This window comes from Serinus canaria, chromosome 2, assembly GCF_022539315.1.
Source record: "Serinus canaria isolate serCan28SL12 chromosome 2, serCan2020, whole genome shotgun sequence".
NCBI classification, from domain to species: domain Eukaryota; kingdom Metazoa; phylum Chordata; class Aves; order Passeriformes; family Fringillidae; genus Serinus; species Serinus canaria.
The window spans coordinates 29,541,258-29,558,859 of record NC_066315.1 but is presented as its reverse complement, the minus strand read 5'-3'; the positions used below and the strand labels follow the sequence as shown (position 1 = coordinate 29,558,859).

Sequence of the window (17,602 nt, the reverse complement as noted above, 5' to 3'; positions counted from 1 at the left end):
AAATTCACAAAAGTGAATGCAATGCAAAACCTTTTTTTTAATCAATAAGAAACCAACAACAGTACAAAAGTAGTGGCTGAAGGTTGTAAATTCAGGGTGAAAGCATATAAACTTGCACAGCACATTTGATTGCATCAGAATACAGCCTTGAAATCACTTAAGACCTTGAACTATTACATATAGTCTCCATTTTGAAAGGTACAGCACCTGGGCTCAATGCCAATTTTGAAATGGCAGCTAAAGCAGTCATGGTGGTTTCAGTGGAGCAAGGATCTTAAGGATAGATGTGGGTAGGAATGGAATAGCCTCCAAAAGAAAACCCAAACCACCAGCCAAGCTTTAATCTTGCAGCCCAACATCCTCCAGGATTTACATGAATTGTCAGCAGGAAGACAAGCAAGAGATATGGAAATGAAAGCTCACTCCTTTCACAGACTCCACTCTTCTGCAGAAGATGGGAGAGGCTCAGCAATAGAAGCTTTACTCTCAATTTACTGCTCAGTACTCAAGCAGATGTCAGAGCAGTACAGAACCTGGGACTGCCTCCACAATGGGTTCATTTTCCAAACAAAAAAATGTCTAAGCCTGCTAATTACTAACTTGCAGCTACAAAATTCATCAGAAAAATTAAAAAAATGTGTGACTTTAAAGTTTACCAAATTTCACTCCAACTCTTGTTAACAGAATTGTGTAAGACAGATTTATACTTTAAAAATTCATAAATTGGTGAGTTGTCACATTCTCCTGAGACTGCTTGAAGTCTAGGAGCTAAGCTTTCTCTACAGCTGCTCCTCATTTTCATGCTAAAGACCCTAAACAGTTAAAATAAAACTAAGATACATATACAACTGTAGATATGCAGATACATATTATATAGCAGTTACTCTAATCAAGCAATCCTTCTCACACAATTAATAAAAATTCTAACAGTTTTAATTAATAAATCCAGCATTAATTAATAAAATTAATTTATAAAACCTGCAGAGGAAGTAAAAGTTTTTTCACCACTTCAGCAAGTATGAACTCAATAAGTTAGAAAAATGTAGTCTTTTATCCACACCACAGGGAAATTCTTATGATGATTAACTCCTGAATTATTTAAAGCCTTGGTAAGGCTGAAGTTTCTACCATTTGTTCTTGGAAACATTTTGCTCAAAGTGAAAAAAAAAAATACTGAAAACCTTTATTCAAAGCAACACTATTTTTTAAGCATAATTTTGGACTTCCTTTGACCAAAATATCAGAATCATCTGAGATTCTTCAAACATTAACATGCTCAGATGAATCTGGGAACAGTTACTTCACAGCAGCGAAACTTCACTGCCCTAGTTACAGAGAGAAGGGAATCAATGCCAGACAGCATAAGAAAAAGAACAACAGTTTAATAAAAACTACCAGGATTTTATAGCTCTTTGTGTGCAGGGCACAAAATACAGCCCCCAGGGCAGGCAGTGACCCTCTGGGCAGCCCACTGGATTGGGGAGGCAAGGGGGGCAAGCAGCACAGCTCCACAGGATACTGCTGCTGTGGGGACTGGCGCCGATGGCGTTTGAGTGACAGGGCGATGGAGAGAGCTGCCAGATCACCACCAACACAGCACCACCAGCTTGCACAGGAACAGATGCTTGGCAGGAGTTAGTTCCATCTCCTTCCCTTGCTCAGATATCATGTAAGACAGGGGCACTCATCACAAAGGCAAATAAAATAGAAGCATAGATGGGTAGAGTTGCTATGAAGGAAACATCCCAACCCACATATCAAAGGCAATCTTTCTTTCCCACCAAAGAATATCCAGGACATTAAAAAGCTTTACTGGGTCTTATTTATCCAGCAATGTTATTGGGTGTTTTCATTCTCTCACAGTTACAGTTCCAGGCTTGGGGTAAAAGAGAGTTTTCCACCCCTTTCAGCAGCAAGACAAGAAGTTACATTAAATGCAAATTACTGAACTTGAGCAGCATAGAGGAAAAGCTGCCCTTGCACTTTTTCCAGAGAGGAAACATGTCAGCACGCAGCCAGCAGCTGTCTCTGCTCTCTGAAAAGCAGCAGACAGCTAGATCATAAGCTAACAAAATCTGTAGGTGGAAAACTTATAAATCATTACCAGTAGAGAGCAACAGAGCAATGTAAGGGGACAAGAAGACAGAGCAGATGCAATCCAGACACAGGCTCTCAACAAATCCTCATCAGGCTTCCTGCTTTCCACCAGGACACTGTGCCTTTTGTTCCTAAAACACTGGGATTTTTTTTAGAAGTCACTAATAAGCTGGAGGTCCATAAATTCAACCATGGCACAAATCACTAGGAAATGCAGCACCAGCAGCCAGGATTATCTTGCAGACTTGCAACAGAGGCACCAGCACAGCTGCCATGTTTATGAAAACTTTACCCCAAAGGTGCTGTTCATTAGGAACAATAAAGCCAGAGTCAGGCTCTTGCCACGTTAAAATAAAATCCCTTCCCTGATTTTACAGCCTCAGCAGCAACATGCAGGGACAAAACAGTAACATAAGAATCTGCAGTGTAAATACAATCAACATGGGGTTTTAATGTTTACATGAAATACGAATATTGCTGAACCACATGCCCTGTCTTTCCCTAAAGAGCCTTCCAGAAACTCTCAAGGCACTTAAATATTTTAAAAATGTTTATTTTTTAATCAAAGAACAGTATTGGTCCACAGTAAAAAGTGAATCTACTTCAATAAAAATATTTGTCCCTTATTAGCATGCTTAGCAGGAGAGAGAAAACAAGGACATGAAACAGAAGGAATTGATTTAATTCTGCAGCAAAATGAATACCTGAAGAGAATGAAACTTACCACACATTAAATAATAAATACAAACCTGTGCTCATGCAAGGTTTTCCAGGAACGAACTGGGCATGCAGCTTGTGAAGAGTTATCCTGGAGAAGGAGGGGGAAGGGAAGACCATACTGCTCTTTGTAGCCACCTGAAAGGAGGCCAGAGGCAGATGGAGCTGGTCCCTTCCAAGTAAGGAGCAGCAAGACAAGAGGAAATGGCCTCACATTACATCAGGAGAGGTTTAAATTGGGTAGTAGGAACACTTTCTTCACTGACAGCATTGTGAAGCACTGGAATAGGCTGCCCAGGGAAGTGATAGAGTCACTGCCACTGGAATTATTTAAAACACATGTAGATAGACTTGGTGGACATGCAGATAGCATTTAAGAACATGATAAACCCAGAAAAATGAGAAGACAGACTCACTGAAGTCTGCACCATAAACCACATCACCTAACAGCTAAACTGGGATGCACAGGAAGATGTTTCTTGAAAAACAGTCAGAAAAACCCCAGTTCCCACTGCCACCAATAAATGTACAACCACACACTGCATTAGAGAGCCACCTCACTGCACTTATTTCAGGACAGCAGGTATCTCTTGGGTCACTAACCAGGAATTTCTACAGAAGTGGCTCAGATGAGTAACACTACCGAAGCACTTTCAAATGCAGTTTGTGGTGTCAAGAGAACTGTAAACTGAGCACTGAGACAATGGACTTCTGTGTCATTTCATCAGGAATCACAAAAAGTGCATGAGTCATGGCACAGTCAGTGAAAGAAAAGAAACAAAAAAAAAAAGTAGAAAATTCCTAATAATTGGCAGGTAGAAATATAAGTTAAGAAAATTAAATCACACACTCAGGTTGACACACAAAAAATGTTGTTGTTCAGCAACAAGATTTCGTCCAGCAACTAAAGAGGAGGAATTAGATGTAATTCTTTAAGAACAAGGTATTAGCAGGAGCTTTTCTCACTGTTGAGAGCTCTCTTAGGTGCTATACTCTTAAATGGAATAGGCTGTGATAATGGAGATGGTGCATAGCTACAAATCAATTCATATCCAATTAACATTCATTTGAAGGTAAAATGCCAACTCCAAGCTTGCATACTTTGCCAAGAGGAAAACCTCTTAGAAAAAGAAGGGGATAAACAGCATCAGGCAGAGATCAGGGTCAGGTGAACTGTGAAAACAAGTGGAAGAAAGACAGAACTCTTCCAAAGCTAGCATAACAAAGCTTTTTCCTCACACAAAACACCATTTTCAATGTATTGTGTAAATGCTAAAACAGGGCTCTCAAATTTGGAGACATTACATGTCCTGATCATTCTGAAAAATATAAATGTCTTAGCAACTGCCACAGAGATGATTTTGTTATAGGAAAATGGTGCAGCTGAAATTCTGCAAAAGCATGACTGTAAGGGTACTGCAGCAATTTAGTTCAATCCTTCATTAATGTTTGGGGAAGAACTACAGTAGCCACTGTTCATAGTACATTTGCAAGAAATCATAATGGAGTTATTTTATAGGGTTCCCTTGAACCAGTTCTCTAATAAACCAATAAATACAGGGAATTGGAAGAAAACGTGGTAAAAAAAGGACCAGAGAGGCTTCATTCCCAAAAATAAAGCTTGTTAAGACACAAGAAAACACAATAACAGTTCTGTAATGAAGGCAGGAAGATCAGCTTTCTCATGTAGAGTACCACTCCTCTGTTTAAGTCTGCTTCTGGTTTTTTTTAATGTAAAAAATTGTATGAGTAGGGTCAATGTTATAAAAACTTCCAGTGTGCTGATGCATTTTTTAATGTATCAGCCCACTGGAAGTTTTTATAATATTGACCCTACTCATACAATTTTAGTATCAACAATAAAATCAGAAGATGTGCCTCTTCCATTCTTCCTGCTACCTCAAAGCTCTGAGAAGCAGCAAAAGCACTGGACATCACTACTGCCTCCAGGACACAGCACTGCAACACTTGAAAACTGATAAACTAAAGGCTAAGGTTAAAAATAAAAATAAATACAATCTGTGCATTCTCCAGAAAGCAATGCTCCCCAGATGCTAGCAGCTCATTATTTCATGAACTAAATACAGTAATGGGAGGAGGGATGTATTAATAGCCAGCACCTCCTACACACCTGCAATTGGTGAAGGCCTTGATTTTAACAGAACAACTGCGTTAAGCAATAAAGCAAGTTTCAATTCAGAACTCCCTAATTATTTCTTCAAAGCATGTGCAAAGAGTTCACCAAGATAATGCATGGTTTTTTTTTTACCTGAGGTAAATGCCAGGTATCTGAATTCTGATCTACCAGCTGCCAGGTATCTGAATTCTGATCTTTCTGGCACAAAGGGCCAGCAGTGAAAACATACAACACTTTTCACCATATCTAGTATTCCAAACATACCAGCTAACACTGGTTATGCTGTTAGCAGTATTCACTTGGACAAAAAAAAGGAATCTCTAACTGACTTCTGTCACACTGCATCCCAAAAGCAGTCCCATATTCCCTGAGGCTGCTTCTTCCTCCTCAGAGCAGGCGAACATTTTGACAGAACACACTAGTTTTGCTAAATAAATTCCTGGAGTGGGGAATAGAAGCAATCAATGCTTGGACTGCTTCAACCTGTGAACAGTTACTTTTTAGGCAATGGTGAGTACAACCCCTCTCAGATCAAGCTAAGATAATTCCATGGCAATAGATACCAATTCACATCCAAGTTCCATGTTGGGGGGAAAAAAGAAATAAAGGCCACCCATGGGGTGCTTACACAATCAACTGTTATGCTAGGTGAGTCAGAAAAACAGCTATTAAAGACTAAGCAGACACTTGCTATGCTACCCACTACTTGGCAGCTCCCACACCAGCACTCAGCCTCACTTCAGAGCAGCATTTCTTCACCTCTATGTGGAAACCTGAAAGCACCTAGATTAGAGCAAGAGTCTGTCAAGGGCTATTAAAAACATGAATGATACAACCTTCTAAGCTTGAAAATCGCTGAGTTTCACAGGACATGAAAGAGAAATGTAGCAGTCCCTTCAATCTATACTGGTTTTGAGGTTTGTGTGTTGGGTTTTCTTTCTTTTCCCTTTTTTTTGTTTGTTTTTTTTTTTTTTTTTTTTTTTTTTTTTTTTTTTGTTTTGTTTTGTTTTTTTCTCTCTTTGTTTTTCTTTTCTCACCTACCAACACTACAGGCCACTTCCAGAGATGAGACTATAGACCCAAGGCAAATTTCTCCCAGAAGCCAAGCTGTGGTATGAGAAGGCTGTCTCTTATATCCACAAACACACAAGGCATTACTCACATTACTCACCCATGACACCATATTCCACCCAGGAGTATTAGGAACATAGCACTAAGAGTTGGGTGGCACCTGAGTAAGGTTAGATTAGGAGAAGAAGTAAACAAAAATCCTAAGAGGACTATCCTGGGTCAGCTTGTTGTATTACTAATATTGCAGGAGGACTTTAGTTGCTTTTTATAAGATGAGGGAAAACATTCAAACCAGTTTTCTTCAGAGAGCAAAAATCTTTGAGACATATTGTGATTCAAACCACGTATTTCTTCCCAAACACTGGGGTGCCCAGAGAGAATACTGTCAAGACTGGTAATGGGAATCACATCAGTAGTGTGACTGAATTGTGTGATTGCAACTGTTTTACTTTGTTACGTGTCATTTACATTTGTAAGACATTTTCAGTACAATTTGTGTTACTCTGCTAAACCAGAAATCCCACATAATCTTAACTACGTTCAGGTGAGGAAATTAGGTATTAAACATCATACCCTCCTCATGTGGAATATCTAAAAGATATTGATCCTAGAGTACTGCACTCAGACACTATTTACATATCAGAAATGGGAGATCAGTTTTGGTTTGTTAACCCAAAGCTCAAATATCAAGCAATCATGTATGGCAAAGTTTTCCTTATTTTGGAATATCATACACAGACACAGTCCTGAAAATTCTCAAAGCACTGCATCTTCTCTCAATTTTGACAGTTTAACTTCGCTTTCCTTGATCTTCATCTATCCTGTATTGAAACATAAATGACATTAAACACAAGACTCGTCTGGAAATATAAATGCAGAAAACCAAGAATATGTCTTTGATGGTAATCTATATTCAGGAGACTTTGGAATACATCAAGCTGAACCCAAAGAATTCACAGTTATTTATAAACACAGCACTGCAAGCAATAGCTATTATGAATGCTATGAAAGTTTTGCTTCTCAAAAAGTGGTAATTATATGCAATTTTGATCATAACTGCAATCAGATGAAAACTCAGTTCTCAAAATGCCATTTATATATACAGGTGGCCAAAATCACAGAACTAAGAAACACTGCCACAAAAGGAAGTCAAATAAAGCAACAATATAAATCACTTGAAGAAGGAAAAAAAATAGAGCAACTAGCCTGGTGTGTCACTAATTTGTATCTGTTTTCCAGTATTAGCGTCATCTCCCAACAGCTTAATCGCATTACAAGAAGCTAGTAGAAGTTACTGAGACATCTGTTTCACCCAGATGTAGATCAGAGCAGGTATACAATAATTTGCCCCACTCCACCACAGAGGCAGCAAGCAGTGCTGAATACACTGCGGTGCTTTGTGCCCACGCACTGGTAACAGAAGTACAGAGAGCTGTCAGTCAGTTTAGTTCAATGCCAAACCCAGCAATTTAATTGATACTACTGGTGGTGAGGACCACTCCATGTTTCACTGCTGATCATTCTAGAAGGCAATCAGATAAGTCAAAACCCCTATTGACTTTTCCTGACTAAACAGCCAACTGTCAGAACCCAAATATGGGGTGTATTTGACTTGCCTCTAAAAATGAATTATGACACCTAGCCTGACCCTGCAATTCTTGCCTATTTCCACCATAAGGAGAAACACAAACATTTCCAGAAAAAAGCTTATCTGAAATGCTCTGCTTGCCCATCTTAGAGTGAGATGGGTGAACAGCTTCACAGCTTCAGATTTAAGGCACATTTTAGGTATCTGAATCGGATCAAATTTCACACCTGCAGGTTGGCCATCTGTGTGAAAGTCTACAGCTCACTGTTACCTACAAACATCTCGGGCAGAGTTAAAAATTTAGTTACCCGCCCAAAATTAACAATAAGGCAATTACCATTTGTTTCCTATTCAGTTCTGTAGTTAATTCAGTAGACTTGCTTGTTCATCTTTCTGAAATAATTCATAGAACTTTCATTGTTGGCTGAGAAGTTTCAAAATGCAGCATACCACAAACACGTTGAGAGCACAGCCTCAATATCAGACCACAGCCGTCCACCCACTCCCAACCCAGTTTCTGAAGCCAAGCTTTGCTGCAGGAGTTAAGGATTTCTAACCAGAATATGTTTAGTGTATTTTTTAAAGGGCATAAAGCATCACTATGCCAGACAGCCTCGCTTCCTTCAGAGAAAGCATGCATCCACTCTGTGGCTGTTTGGCCTATGTCAACATCAGCTTGGCACAATGATATTTGACACTATTAATAGGGAAATCCATTTTCTTGTTTACAACAACACTGTTCATGCACTGGAAAGACCAATATCAGCAACCTACTTCTGCAGATAACCTAATAAGGGCTCCATGGAATGTGCATCTGTAGGTGTTTGCATACATACATTTGTACAAGAGAGCAAAAACACCAGTAAAAGCTACATTAGAGTTCTACAACTCACTTCCTATGAAGATGCAAACTATGAATAATATAAAAGGTTTACTAATGAGACACCTAGAGGATTTTTTTTGCTGAACTGAGAAACCACAGCGAAAGACTTGGCTGATCCCTCTGAGGCTTCAGAAAGACACGGCAGTTAACCTAGCTAAATCCTAGAATGTAGAGCCATTCAGTCACTGGATACAGTCAAACTTTCCACGTCAGGGAACTGACTGCTGAAGGCCATGCAAACCAACACATTTGTATCCCACCTCAAAAGTTGCTCAGCATAGTTTGATACACTCTGTAGAGCTGAATAACTAGTAAAGCTAGCATATGTTCTTTGCTAAGGGAGGATAAAAATGCAAAGGTAGAAGTGACAACATAAATTAATTTGTTTTCATTTCTAAAACAGAAGAGAGCAGATATTCAACATGACTCTCAATTGGAGGCTTTGCAATAACTGTTTGGGGTTTTTTTTGCTATTCTTGACAACGCTTCAAAAATGAAGTTGATATTTCAGACAAAAATATGTTGATATGAACTTTTCCTAACCAAGTGTCAGGAACATGAATTAAGGTACTTTAGTAATTTAGTAACCTAGTTTTCAACATAAATTAAGTAATTTATCTTAGGATTACAAAAAAAACCCGTAACAACTTGAAAATAATAAATGGGGAACATGGCCTACAGTTCTTGTTCCCATCACCAAGATTTAGCTCTCCCTCAGCATCAAAAGACTACGTTGCCTCCTCATACCATAATGCTGCTTTTGCAGTGCCAATACCTACTAAAAAGGTCAACAATTATTAAAACTGACAGGACAAAGGAAAATGGGGAAAGAATGAGGCCTTCCTATAGCTCAACAAAATACAGATCAGGAAGGGCACTAAGATACTAAACTAATTCTAGCATCCAACAGGCTACCCATGAAATGCTTTGGCTTGTCACATTTGGCTTCAGTGAGCTGGGAACCACTGCTTACAGACAAAAGTTCAAGAATCACACAACTTCCTCACAGGAGAGACCTGAGAGTCTGATGCCTTGACAATTTAGCAGTGTGAATCACCAGCAAACCAGTCCACTGTCATCATGAAGAATCTCAGAAGCCCAACAGCAATGCAAATTGACAACCTGATGGCAGAGTACATTGGGAAAAAGACATTGTTCAGCATACACCAATAAACAATTTAACAGGAATAAACTGAAAAAGTAAATCCCTTCCCTTGGCTCTTCTAGAGAATTATGTGCATCCTTTCCTTCTAATTCAAGAAGCCTTTTAACAAGGCCCCACAAAACAAGACAGCTCAAGTCAAAACCGGGAAAGCGACCTCATGCATGTGTTTGAGCATAGAAGTAGGTGTTTCCTCATGCTGGGAAGGCAGCTGAGACCCATGGGCAGGATGATAAATTTGAAGGGCAGAGCCAAAGATCCACGTGGCCCAGGGGGCACACTGACTGGGATCTCTTTTTGTATAAAATGTAGAGAAAGAAACCCACAAACATCTTGGCAGAATATGGTATTCAAGAGCACAACACTGAGTTTTCATTGCACTGGCTGATGATTTTGGGATCCTCAGGTCACAGTCACATGAAAGCACACATTAAGAAAATAGCCAAAGCAGACCTAAGACAAAAAAGACTTAACACAAGCTTCAGAAAGGTGCACAGACATAGAAAAAACCAGCAACCAGACTCAAACCAAACTCACATCAATATTGGTGCATTCAGAGAAGATTGTAAATTGAAAAGAAACTCACTAACCCCTCTTCTAAAGGGCTGACTTCTTTTAAGCACTTGAAAGAAGTAGCATACTTTGTTTTTCTAATTTTCTGTTGCTCAAGGCATGAAATGGTAGTGAAAATAAATTACAAGCCATATATCTAAGGCTCAGTAATATCTTCCCAAGATTTCACCCATGTCTTATCAGAAGAAAATGACTAATGTATAACTTGAATGCACTGAATATATCTTCCCTCTTAAAAACATTTCTAGAGAACTAGAGATTTTATTTATGGAAACAAAACCTAAAATGAAAGGATCACTTTAGCTTGCAAATTAAAAACCGTTGAACTGCTTAGACTTCTTTTCTCCATGAAAACACATCTAAGGGAAACACATGAGAGAGTAGTTATTACAAGCAAGTACAACCCCAAAGTCATATTTAATTGGTCTGCCTGCAGTAACTGAAGGAATTGTAGAAGGGTGTAACTCACTGAGATTCAAGACATCACAGAAGATGCTTCCTTTCAAATGTCCCTGGCCAACCTCTATCCCAGACTGTGTCTAGCATTTCCTTTGCCTGATCTGTCTGTCCTCAGTCCTAATTCTCACTAGAGATAATCCATCGTCTTACAGGCTGAACAAAAGCAGTAATCTTTGTCTGCCACTATGAGCCTGCAAAAACTGTAAGTGATCTCTATACAACTTCTTCATCCAACCTAAGAATAGCTCAGATTTTGCAGAGCAAATCCTTATACAGAATGAAAAACATATATATGTATGAAGATCTTGGTGAATTTTAAAACCCATTCTATAATTTCTGTAGTAGAAAAAAACCTCATTTCGAATTTCAAAAACTCCTAGACACATAGCAACTAAAAGCTCTCACAGAAAAAGTAGGAATTATTACTGATTTACTTCCTGGAAGTATTTTCCTGACTTGCTGTAATTTAAAAACCAAAACAGTGATTATGTCTTATACGGCACATGTGAGGAAGACGTTTTTCTTTATTAAAATCAGCTTAGCCAACAAAAATATATCTAGAGATGGAGTGAGAACAGTCCTGCAATCTGATCTACATAAGCTGCCACACTTGGACTAAACCATCCCTATCACAAACAGCGATCCAAGCTGGAAGTTTTACCAGCAAATTGTTAAAAAATCTGAGTTCCCTGTATTGTGCCTGCACTATACAACCACACTTTACAGAAGACCAAAGCTGTTAAACCCTGAAACTCAAGTGCTTCATTCTGCTCTCAGCTGTACAGCATGCAAGAACAGTAAAGAGCACTTCAGTGCAGTAAAATGGCCACCACATCACTGCACATAGGTTCTGGACTCTGCTTGGCTTTTTATTTTGACTTTTGCAGTCTCTTACAAGATCTACAGCTACATTTAAGAACTATGGTCCAGTAAGTTCAAAGGGGCTTTCAGGCATGGTAGAGGATTATTGCACTCCACAGACTTTTCTCTAGGGAGAAAAAATATTTTTTCCATTTGTCAATGTTCTTCTCACACACAAGCATTACCTCTGAGTGATCCTTGAGTATTTTATTTATCTTTCAACAGACAGTTGCTACTTTAATATGTAAGTACTGTTGCGTACTTACATATTAAAGTAGAAGAGGAAAAGAGTCATTTTTAATCAACACTGGATCACATGGAAAAATAAACCATTTCAAAAATCAAATCTACAGTTTGATGGGCAACCATCGCAGTTCAAAGGTGATTTATTGCTCATAAAATATAAAAATTGAATTACTCCACCTGTAAGCTCAAGCAGAGAGGCAGATGTGGGTGACAGTCTATTGCCTTATGAGCAACACAGATGTAGGAATTCTTGAATTTGCACAGGAGGAATGAGGACAGAAAACGAGGAATAAAAGATGATGCCTCTTAAAGTAATCTGAATTTAACAGCACACATCCATTCAATGCATGATCTAATTCCTCTGTCCTAAACAATAACCTTAAGCCTACAAAGAGGTACATATATCTGCACATGACTGTAAGCAGAGTTTAAATAATCCTGTCTGGAGGTTAAAAAATTACTCACTAATTAGATCTCATTAAATGTTTAACCCAAGTGCCTCCACCATTCCTCACCAAAGAAAGGTTTGATTGTCACTGACTAAATGCTGCTAACACTGTTTTTCCCAGTACTGCACTCATGAATCCCTAAAACCAGTAAAAATTCTGTATGTGCTGTAATTTTTCAATCTCCTCCTACACACAGATACATCTCCCTTGCACCTTCATGTAATTTTATTTGCTTTATCTCTCTGAAATTTTGAATTTATTTTAGGAACATCCATCTGAAAAGCAATTGCAAACCAACTCTTACAGAAGCTGTGCTAATGCATTACTGGGTTATTGCTACCACCTGCAAAGCTTAAGAGGGAAAGAATTTACTCTTGCAAAGGTGCTCAGGCATACTCTGACACATACTGCTCTGCTGTCACTAAACACATCTCAGTCTTTACAGCAAAAAGCTGCTTGCATGCCATCTGTTCCAAAAAATGCCAGTACCTAACTATGTGGAATTCATAGGCACGAAATGATTTGTTTAAAGTTTAGATTTCTTTTAATTCAATAAAACCACAGTGATTTAGAGCTACACGTGAAAAGCACAAAGCATGTATTGTCTGAGCAAGCCACTCATACTAGAACCACCTAGAAAAAACAAATGAGTGAACGTGAACTCAATCTGCAAAAGAGCAATTTATTTTTTCCCTATCCTGGGTATATAAAAGAAGAAAGAAGTACACATATCTGATTTTGTTGTGAAAGCAATGCTGACTTTTTCAAAGGAAGCTTTTAACCAGGTAGTACAAATGCACATTCATCTAAGGCACTTACATTGCCCATGATCATCATCACAATACCTGAGAACCTCAAAATTTCTTCTTTTCTCTGTTAATCCTCACACCCTGTGGGAAGATTCTGGTTGCCCTGGCATGATTAGCAGTTAAAGACACACAAAAATAAAAGCATATGCTGAAAAACGCACTTTGCAACATAAACAAATAAACAGTTTTCTTATAAGAAAATTCTATGGGCGACTGCAATTCTGGATATATTTTAGGTGCAAAACCACCAAAGCTGGCTCTCCTCAATCAGGTCAAGTCTTGGAGTAAACCAACACGTAAGTTAAATCAGACTTCTAAGCCCAGGCAGGAGTGCCTTACCATTATACAGACATTCAAGCCCCAAGCTGGTATTTTCACGCTGCTCTGACCTGTATTTCCTGCCGGAGAACACTGCTCACCTCAACTGCGCTCATTCTGTAGTCTGCATCAGACAATCTTCTGGAAAATACTTTGGTGTCCTTCTGTCCCATATATGTAATCTTCTCTTGAATCCTTCAAGTCAGGATTCAAGAGAAGATGAAAGAAGCACAAACCCCTTCTTGCCAGACTTTGGCTATAGCAAGAGTCAAGTCCTAAGATTTGCTTCTGAAGTTCAAAGTGTAGAGAAAGCCTAACTTTGTGCAAGGTCTCACAAGGATTCAGTAGCCAAGATCTCTACTGAGGTCTCAGATTAGCATTTTATCTACAGGAATACCTTGTGTGTAGCTATTGTGGATACACCAGTTGTGCTCAAACACATGTATCAGCACTCGCCAGTTTCAGCTATTTTTCCGTGGTTTTATAATCTACCCTCTGGTATAAAACAGGTCTTAGAAATGTTGACAGATCATAACAAAGATGAGTGGCTGCCCTGAGTTCCAGAAACACATGAAAGTTGAAAAAGCATCCCTTACAATACAATAAAAGCCCTTAAAGAAATCTGAGAGTTACACAATGCCAATCAACTGGGCTGCAGGGGCCACGGAAGTAACTTAACCAGAGATTACTATTTGTGAGATCTGAGAGGAAAAAACAGAGGATGTTTCTAGCAATAAAAACCCCTTGAACTTGCATGAACTTGAATTGATCTAAATGAATAATCCTATTAGATCCTCTTAACTTTGGCCAGGATATAATTATAAGGATTGGAGACAGCAAGACCAAAACCCAGTGGGGGTCTGTCTGCAAGGCTCAACTCCACTTGAAGGAGATTTCCTATTGCCCAGGGCATGCAGGAAGAGAGAGCTAGTTTACAAAAATACACTTGGCCACAATATGTAATGGATTCTACATACACCTAACACTTCAGTTCAGCAAAAAGACAATGGTAGGGGACACCACAGGTCTGTCAAGGCTTGACTGCATGTCAAGGCTGAACAGGAACCAATTCCTCATCAGCTCCCAAAACAGGAACTGGGGGCTGGGGATTGAACAAAACCATGAAGCAGCAGGTTCACAAACAGGAAAGAAGCAGTCCTCTTTCAAGCAGTCATGAAAGTTATAATCATGGGATGCTACACACACACAATTTACCTAAATTTAAAAAGGCTACCAGCCTGCTTTAGACTACCAAATATAAAGGTAAACATAAGGACACCACTTCTTGCTGAGGAAATCCCTAGCTGAACCAGTGAGATGGGAGCTAGGAAATAAATCAAAGAACTATGCATACTTGTTTGACCTATTATTTTATTTTCCCCTAGACAAAATGGAGTGGGTCAGACAGGTTTCTGACCCTGCCAGGCCCAGGCACTGAAAGCGACTATGGGATCTTTGACCTCTGCAGGGTACACACCCAGAATTCAGGCAACCCTCCAAGACAGAAGTGAAGGTAGGGCATTTGAGAGAAAACAGTGAAACCAGTTCAGCATTTCCTCTCCCTCTCTTCCATGTCCAAAGACTGAGAGTTTCATGGTGCACTCTCTAAGGCATAAGGCAGTCTCTTCTCCCCAAACTGCCCTGAGAAAAAGGTTATTGCTCTGTACATTCTCCCAAAATGAATGTTACTCAATTAAAGAAATCCTTGTTATCTTCTTGTATGAATCTTACCCCGACAATTGTACACAGGCACTTAGGATCCCCTACACATTGGTAACAATAGCTCTCACAAATACCCCTGAGCACGCCTCCATGCAGTATAATCAGTAAACTGCTGGGGAAAAATGTCACCACCGGTTCTTGCTTCACAAATCACAAGTACCAGATGTATTACCTGATGAGGAAATAGGGAATTTTTAATATGTAAACATATAATTTAAAATCGAGAAAATATTCTGAATCATAGTGAGGTTAATATTTCCTTCTCCCTCTGTAACACCCAAAATATAAATTATTAATTACCAAGCAGTAATGCACATGTCTTAAATATGTGAAACAAACAGATACAGCAAATAAAAGAAAATGCATTAAAGGGAAAGACACAAAGGCACAGAACCTACATTTTCATGTTCCAGTTCTCTGCTGAGACAACGACTCCCTACACTGCCGTAAAAAAATCACTTGTTGCCTCCATGCTTCAAATTATGTTCATAAAATGGAGACAATACCACTTCCTCACACTCTCACAAGGATAATCTGAAGATCTGAAATATCTGCATATTACAGGATTGAAGGTCACACAGAAGCCAGGTAAGAGTGAGAAACATGTTTTAACTAGCACTGAAAGTATTTTATCACCCTTGCAGATGGAACACTCCTCTAGCCTTAGTCACCAAGTGAGATCCAGTGAGGCTGCCAAGGAAAAGGCAGCCTCACTGGATCTCTGTGAACAAGGGCAGGATGGCAATAATGGCATTCTCGTATTAAATAAAAGGAATGTCATAGGCTTACCTTTCTGTGCTAAATGTATGACAGTTTTTGTGGGGTTTTTTAAATGCAAAAGGAAGCTTGAAGGCTGTTATTTAATAGTGCCACAGAGATTATTGGGGCACTGTAGTATCACAAAATTTGTTCACAGCAGGTAAAATTCATACCCTGCCGTGAACCAACAAAAGACCACTTAAATCCTAATTTCAGCCTTCATGGTTGAGCCAGTGACATACTTCTGTTAGTGCTACATGGGGATCGTTTTCTGGATCAGAATATTAAAAGCACTTGTGTTTCAACGGCACTTCCTTCAAGACATTTTTGTTTCCCACAAAAAACGTCAAGGGAATCTGCTATAATCTGAAATCCAAACCAATCTCTTTTATTTACACTTGTTGATGCAAGTAAAACCAGATGGTGGTACACCCCTGTATTTCCATGATTTTTAAAATCATGGCAAGGTACACAATTTTATTTAAAATAAAATTGTATCACATTTTGGTTTTTTTACCCAAATAGTAACAAAGATACACTATATTCAGAGAGCATGCTCTTCTATGAGAGACACTTCACCATTTCTGAAAGTCAGTCAACAAGTCATCAACAGGTATCAAAACAGAGAACAAGATCAGTATTAAAAAGAGAAATTCCAAAATGTATTTAAATATTTCAGTATGAGACCTGCCATTAGTAAGGAACAGAAAAATTCGACTTGCTGATAAAGCCGTGCCTTCAAAAATTAGTTACAGGAAAAAAAATGGGTTCCTTAAAAGGTAGGATACAAAAAATATACATTTAAGAGTAGGGCAAAAGAGGGTTAAAGTCAGTATCAAGTACCAGGATCCTGCTCTTTTCTCTGATATAAACACAGGCAAAAATCAAAGATGTTAAACCTCAGTCTCTGTCCCTTGGAGGGGACAGGTCCCTATGTCTACCGAGCTTCCACTGGAATAGTGGAAAGTTGGATCTGTAACAAAGATTATTTTTCCACCAACAGTTTAATTTTAGAAAGGCGCCAACAAAAGGCACCGCTCTGAACACCCTGAGCGCGTTCCTTCCCCTCCCGATCCATCAGCGCCCGCTTCCTCCTGCGGACACGATGCCGTGGCACGACCACGGCTCCATTCGGCCGCTTTAGCCCAACAAAAAGCTCTTCCTTCCCGGAAAAAATGAAACAACAAAAAGCCCAACCACCCAACCAACTGATGCCATAAAAAGGCAGGAAAGCAGGAGCACGCCAGGAAGGGCCGGTGTGCACATGAGCCTGCACCGAAGCCCTCCCGCAGCGGACCCGGCGCCGCCGGTGCTCCGCAAACCCGCGGACGGCGGCATTTCCGAACCCGGGCTCCAGCACCCACACCGGGGCTGTGACGCCGCCGCCCGCCCTGCCCTGCCCCGCCATGGCCGCCGCGCCCGCATGCCCGGCCAGAGCTGCCCCACAGCAGCTGCCGTCGCCTGAGCAGCGCGGCCGCGGGGCTCCGACGGGGCTCCGGCACGGCTCCCGCCCGGCGCTCTCCCCATCCCGGCCGCACCTGTCGGGTGGTTGCGCGGTCCGGGGCGGGGAGGGCGAGCGAACGCGACGGCAGCAGCGACGGCGGGAGACAATGGAGGAGTGAAGGACGGACACATTGACACACGGGCGCCTCCGCCCGCCCGCACCACTCCAGGCACCTCCCCGGGGAAGAGAAACGAAGGAGACGCGGAGAACCCAAAAAGGGGAGACAAAAGAAAAGCACAACGCATTT

The 17,602-nt window shown here is 40.1% G+C and overlaps 1 protein-coding gene across 1 annotated transcript in view; it reads right to left on the bottom strand.

The window, feature by feature from the left end:
• The window catches only part of BZW2 (basic leucine zipper and W2 domains 2), a 56,409-nt gene extending 38,872 nt beyond the window's left edge, over positions 1-17,537 (bottom strand). Inside the window, exon 1 of the mRNA XM_009086021.4 lies at positions 17,390-17,537. The gene's annotated coding sequence lies outside the window, so the exon portion shown is untranslated. The remainder of the gene's footprint in view (positions 1-17,389) is intronic.
• Positions 17,538-17,602: the final 65 nt, after the last annotated feature.